The 6367-nt window shown below is 35.8% G+C and overlaps 1 non-coding gene across 1 annotated transcript; it reads right to left on the bottom strand.

Annotated features, from left to right (window-relative positions):
- Positions 1-808: 808 nt before the first annotated feature.
- LOC122744958 lies at positions 809-915 on the bottom strand. The gene has a single exon (XR_006355283.1). It is a non-coding gene; the product is annotated as a U6 spliceosomal RNA (small nuclear RNA).
- Positions 916-6367: the final 5452 nt, after the last annotated feature.

The following is a 6367-nucleotide window of genomic DNA, read 5'->3' as shown; positions in this document are numbered from 1 at the left end:
CTCCTCAAGAACCTAACCCCTTCTCCCCATTTTTAGCTCACCTTCTAAGTGCTGTCTTTTTCTATTAGAATGTAATTGCCTTGGGGCAGCTAGATGGCACAGTGGATAGAGCACCTGCCCTGGAGTCAGGAGTACCTGAGTTCGAATCCGTCCTCAGACACTTAACACTTAACTAGCTGTGTGACTCTGGGCAAGTCACTTAACCCCAATTGCCTCACTAAAAAAAAAAATGTAATTGCCTTGAGAGTAGAAACTTTTTCCTTGTGTTCTCAGTGTTTATCAAAGTGCCTAGAACATGGCAAATGATTAATAAATGTCTTCTTGGGTAGCTAGGTGGCACAGTGGATAAAGCACCAGTCCTGGAGTCAGGAGGACCTGAGTTCAAATCTGGTCTTAGACACTTGACACTTACTAGCTGTGTGACCAAGGGCAAGTCACTTAACCCCAATTGCCTCAAAAAACAAAAAAAGTAAAGAAAAGAAAAGAAAGATAAATGTTCAATAGGGGATACAATTTTCTCTTCTGGAGTTCTTGACATATAGCTTTTAATATTGTGTGACTGCTAGTGGAGCTTACAGACTGTTAGTTATTCTTCAATATATGATTGTTCCATGTCTCATGTTTTTCTGATGGCATCCATTATGCTTCTACTCCTATGAATTTCTTTGTTGGCAATATCTTACGACATATTTATTACTGCTTGATGCCACTCCTTGTCCTTTGGCCGACTATACTTAAAAATACAAATTGATATTCTTTTTAACAATACAGATCATGATTCACCTATAACTAACCACTTAAAAAAAATAAAAACATGCAACTCTTCAAAAACTTACACATTATCCTTGCACAGAGGCCGTGTTAATCTTCTCTTTTTCATTTCAATTTTAGTATATGTGCTGCTGAAGCCAGCACTATACCATTGTATGCAACTTTTGTCTATGTCCTTTCATAGATTCAACACAGAGGGCTGTTCCAGCATGCCAGAGACCATTTCTCTCACCCAAGCTATTTTGAGGATACCAGTTTATTTTTGCCACCTTGGAGACATGATCCAGATTAAAATGACTAACATCCATGTGGCACTTTAAAGATTACAAGTCACTTATCATATTTCATTCCATGAACATTATAGTAAATGAGTCAATAGATACTATGATCTGTATTATGTAGAAGAAGAGAGTAAAGCTCAGGTGCATTCTACATGGCCAAACAGTTAAGTGTCAAAGGTGAGAGTTGAAGTCAGGTCTCCCTGACTCCAACTCCAGTCTTCTATCCACACTGCCTCTCACAGTGGTTGTAAGCAAAATTAGGATCCCTCCCTCTTCCCCCACCTCCCATCCCTGAAAATGCATCTTATGTAAACATATAATCTAAAAAATCAAACAAACAAACAAAACACACATTAACTCTGGATCTTAATAAGCAGTAGGACTTTACTCAAAACATTTCAGAATTCCTATAGCTTTCCCCCAATTTACTGCCAGCCTATGAGTCAATTGTCACCTAAGAGCAACTAGAAACATTTGTCAAGATGCCTGCATGTGTCGACCTTCATTCTTCTTATTTTTGCCATGCTACCAAAACAAAATACAAGATGGATTTGTGAAACTCATATTTCAGGTGGCTTTTCTTCATTCTGAGGGGAAAATAGTCATTCTGAGCTAAGTGCACATTTCTAACACCAATCCTTCAGGGTATGTTTTATTATAGGGAAGTATAAACCTCTAAGCTTAATTAAAATAAAAGTAGAACATCGTAGTGTAATTTATTTCAGACTCCAAGCAAGGTTCACAGCAGCCATAGAGAGTTTGTAAAGGTGATCCTTAGAAAGGGCATAATTCTTGCCTCTACTCTCAACCCTTCTCTTGTGCATATAGATAAGTGGTATCTTTATACAGACATGTATATACACATATATGCATGGATGTGTTTATACATATATATCTGTAGATATATATAGATATAGATATATAGATATGTGTGTGTTTACATATATAAATGTGTATAGCAGAAAAACCTTTAAGTTGTTCACATGTGATTTTTTAAATCCCTTATATTTCCTTGTTTCTTTTGCCTTTGATCTGGCATTTAGCTCCTTGGTACTATTACTTAAATTAATACTTAATAGGAGCAATAAGAAAGCTTATCATCACTTGGGAGGGCACATGGCTGCTTAATGGTGCAAGATCACTCTAATTCCCTCTCCTCTGGTTTTATTTTCCTTTAGGGGACAACAATTCTAGAAATAACTTTGCCCAAGCTGTTGAAAGCTTCATTGTCCTCCTGGTAGGCTAATCAGGCAACTTTTTTTTTCTTTCCTGCCAGGAATAAAATTACATTTTCCCCCTCTGTTCAATCAACTTCTCTTTCAATTGTCATTTATTGATCACCTACTTTGTGTCAGGCACTGTACTAAGCACTAGAGATATAAATTCAGCAAGAAAAACCTCCCTGCACTCAAGAAACTTACATTCCAGAAGATGGAGAATGATGAATTCAGATATAAAAATATGTGGAATAAATGCAAGAAAATTTGAGAGGAAGAGATTGCACTAGCCTTTGGAAGGCTTGGGAAAGTCTTCATATAGAAGATGGCACTTGAGTTCGGTTTTAGGAGAATCGGGGATTTAAAGAGAGAGAGTAAAGGAGGGAGGGAATTCTAAGACAAAGAGAGTGTGTATAATAACATTGGAAATATAAGATCTGAGAGAGTAAACAAAACATATTCTTGTACAAGTTTCATTGACTATTGGCTAATTTACTTAGTTTTTCTTCCTACACACACACACACACACACACACACACACACACACACACTCAGATAATTGCTTAATACATGCTTCTTACTATAAGAGCCAAATTTAATATGGGGGAATTAATTGGGCAGCTTGCCATAACATTGGGGTAAGAAAGGAGATTAACAGCCTCTTTCAGAAAAAACAAAACAGGGTTTATTGATGGGAAGAAATTTAAAACACAAGTAAAGTTAATAAAAATAGGGACAAAGAAAAAAGGAATAGGAGAAGGAAAATTATATAACCTGCAATCACACCACTGCCTGGACTTAGCAGTCCCATGTCTCTCTCTTGCTCACACCAGAATGAATCTCTCTTCCCTTCTCTTTCCCAGAAAACCCCTCTCCCAACAGAAAAAACTGGGCCATCTGCACTCAGTCCCAAGCTAATTGGCTGGCAGCCCTGATTGACAGAATTAACAGGCAGCTGTAGAACCGCCAGCTTCCCCAGCTTCTGGTCACTGAAAGTCACCTGACTCTCCTCACCAGGCTTCTAGTCATGGTAATTTGGCCAGGCCCACATAGGCATCAGCATGTGGTGATGATGTGAGCTGCAGCACCATGGCCACGGCCACAACCAGTGGGTGGAGCATCAAGGTGGCCCAGAGGCGGCAGTGCCTGAGACCACCGAGGGAGAGGTTTTTGCCAAAGATGGGGTCATAGAAACCTCAACTCACAATTAATTCTTTATATTCCCCCTTTGTTTTGTTGAGAAACATGGGGTGTTTCCTTGATGAAACATTACTGACTCTTTCCTAAGGGCAGGCCCAACCATGTCACACCCTCTCCCATTCAATAAAATCCAGAAGCTCTTCATTAATTCCATGATCAAATGTAAAATTTGGTCCCTTTCTACCTTTCCAATCAACTTCTAATTTATTCCTCTTTCATATACTCTATAATACAGTGACACTAGCCTCCTTGCTATTCCTCACAAAAGATACTCCAAATTCAAACTCTTGATTCTGAATTTTCCCTGACTGTCCTTCATGCCTGGAATGCTTTCCCTCTTTATCTCATGTTCTTGGCTTCCATGGCTTTCTTTAGGTATCAGCTAAAAACCACACTTCTACAATAAGCTTTTACTGGTTCTCCTTAATGTCAATGTCTTCTCTCAGGAATTATTTCCAATTTATTATACATATATCTGATTAATATTTTTTTTTAATTTGGCCAATTCTATTAAGTTGTGTCTGACTGTGCCCTTGTTTGGAATTTTCTTTGCAAAGATACTACAGGAATTTGCCATTTCATTCCCCAGCTCATTTTACAAATGAGGAACTGAGGCAAATAGGGTTAAGTGACTTGTGCAGAGTCACATAGCTAGTAAGTGTGTGAGGCCATATTTGAACTAAGGAAAATTATTCTTCCTGGCTTTAGACCTGTCATTCTATCCACTGTGCCACCTAGCTGCCCATGAGGAGCAGTATCTAATGTAATCCAAATAAATCAGGCCTATTTCCTGGGTAATGACCAGAGTATAGATCAGGAGAGCAGTAGACAATCTCTTCCCAGATCATACTATCTTGGAAGTTCTTCTGAACACCCAAAACTAGCTGTGAAATCAGCAATGTGAAAAGTAAAAAACTTGAGACAGACTCCCCTCCTCCCTGACCTCTAATGATGGGGGAGAAAGCCCTATAGTAACATAAAGTTCCAAATTAATAAATACAGTGGAAAAATATCCAACACCAAAACAAAACAAAACAAAACAAAAAAACCCAGACCCTAAAAACTACTATGAAGACATGGAAGATCAAAACACAAACTCAGCAAAGAATAAATAAATAAATAAATAAGTGAAAGTAGTTACAAGCAAAGTCTCAAAAGGGAAAAAAGTGAATAGAAGCTCAATAAGAATTCCTGGAAGAGCAAAAAATGATTTTCAAAATAAAATGGAAAGTAGAGGAAAAATTTGGTAAAGAAATTAAATAAAAGGAAGAAAATTATGAAAATATAATTAACAGCTTTCCAAAAGAGACACAAAAGTAATGAAGAAAGTAAAATCTTAAAAATCAGAATTGGCCAAATGGGAAAACAGGCTCAAAAATTTACTGATTAATTGTAACAGGGATAAATTTGAATTCTTCCTAAAAAGATTAGGGGTGAAGACGGATGTCCTTTATCATGACTCTTATTAGGAATTGTACTAGAAATACTAGCTATAACAATAAGACAAGAAAAACAAGTAGAAGGAATAAAAATAGGCAATTAGAAAACAAAACTATCATTTCTTCCATAAGATATGAAGGCATACTTAGAAAACCCTAGAGATTCAACTAAAATACTAGTTGAAACCATTAACAACTTCAGCAAAGTTGGAGGATACAAAATAAGACCATATAAATCATCATAATTTCTATATTATTTTATCAAGAAATACCAGAAGTAAAAAAAGATAGAGAAATATCATTTGAAATAACTGCAGATAATATAAAATAACTATGAGGCTACCTTCCAAGACACCCAGGAAATACATGAATATAAAATACTTTTCACATAAATAAAGACAGATCTCAAAGATTGGAGAAATATTAATTAGGTCTAACCAATATAAGAAAAATGACAATTCTACCCAATTAATTTACTTAGTGAAATACCAATCAAACTATCAAAGAATTATTTAATAGAGTTAGAAAAAGTCCATTTAGAATGACAATCAAAAATATCAAGGAAAATCAATGAAAAAAATTTGATGGAAGGCAATTTAGCAGTTCCAGATTTCAAAATAAATTACAAAGTGGTAATCATCAAAATGATTTGATACTGGTTAAGAAATAGAATGGAAGATCAGTGGAATAAAATAGGTACACAATACACAGTAATAAATGACCATAATAATCTACTGTTTGATAATCCCAAAGATCCAATCTTTGGGGTCAGAACACTCTATTTGACAAAAAAAAAATGCTGGAAAAATTGGAAAACAATTTGGCAGAACCTAGGCATAGACTACCATTTCATACCATATAGAAAGATAAGGTCAGAATGAATGTGATTTACACATAAAGAGTAAGATAAATTAAGGGGAGCATGGGAAAATGAACCTGTCAGATCTATGGATAAAGGAAGAGTTTATGACCAAACAAGGGACAAAAAAAAATCATAGGAAATAAAATAGATATTTTGATTACATGAAATTCAAAAGCTTTTCACAAACAAAACAAATGCAACCAAAATTAGAAGGAAAATAGGAAGCTGGGGAAAAAAAATTTAGAGCATGTTTCCCTGATGAAGAGAATTATAGAGGGAATTGATCCAAATTTATAAAAATAAGAGCAATTTTAACATTGCTAAATGATCAAACAATATAAACATGCAGTTTTCAGGAGATCAAAGCTATCAACAGTCACAAAACAAAATGATCTAAATCACTATTGATTAGAGAAACATAAATTAAAACAACTCTGAGATACCACCTCATACATATCATGTTAGTTAACATGACAGAAAAGGAAAAATTGCAAATGAAGGAAGGACACTAATGCATTGCTCGTAGAGTTGTGAACTAGCTCAACCAGTCTAAAGAATGATTTGGAGGGGCAGCTACGTGGCACAGTGGATAGACCA

The sequence above is a fragment of the Dromiciops gliroides genome, chromosome 2 (assembly GCF_019393635.1).
Source record: "Dromiciops gliroides isolate mDroGli1 chromosome 2, mDroGli1.pri, whole genome shotgun sequence".
Lineage (NCBI taxonomy): Eukaryota > Metazoa > Chordata > Mammalia > Microbiotheria > Microbiotheriidae > Dromiciops > Dromiciops gliroides.
This window is presented reverse-complemented; position numbering and strand designations above follow the sequence as displayed.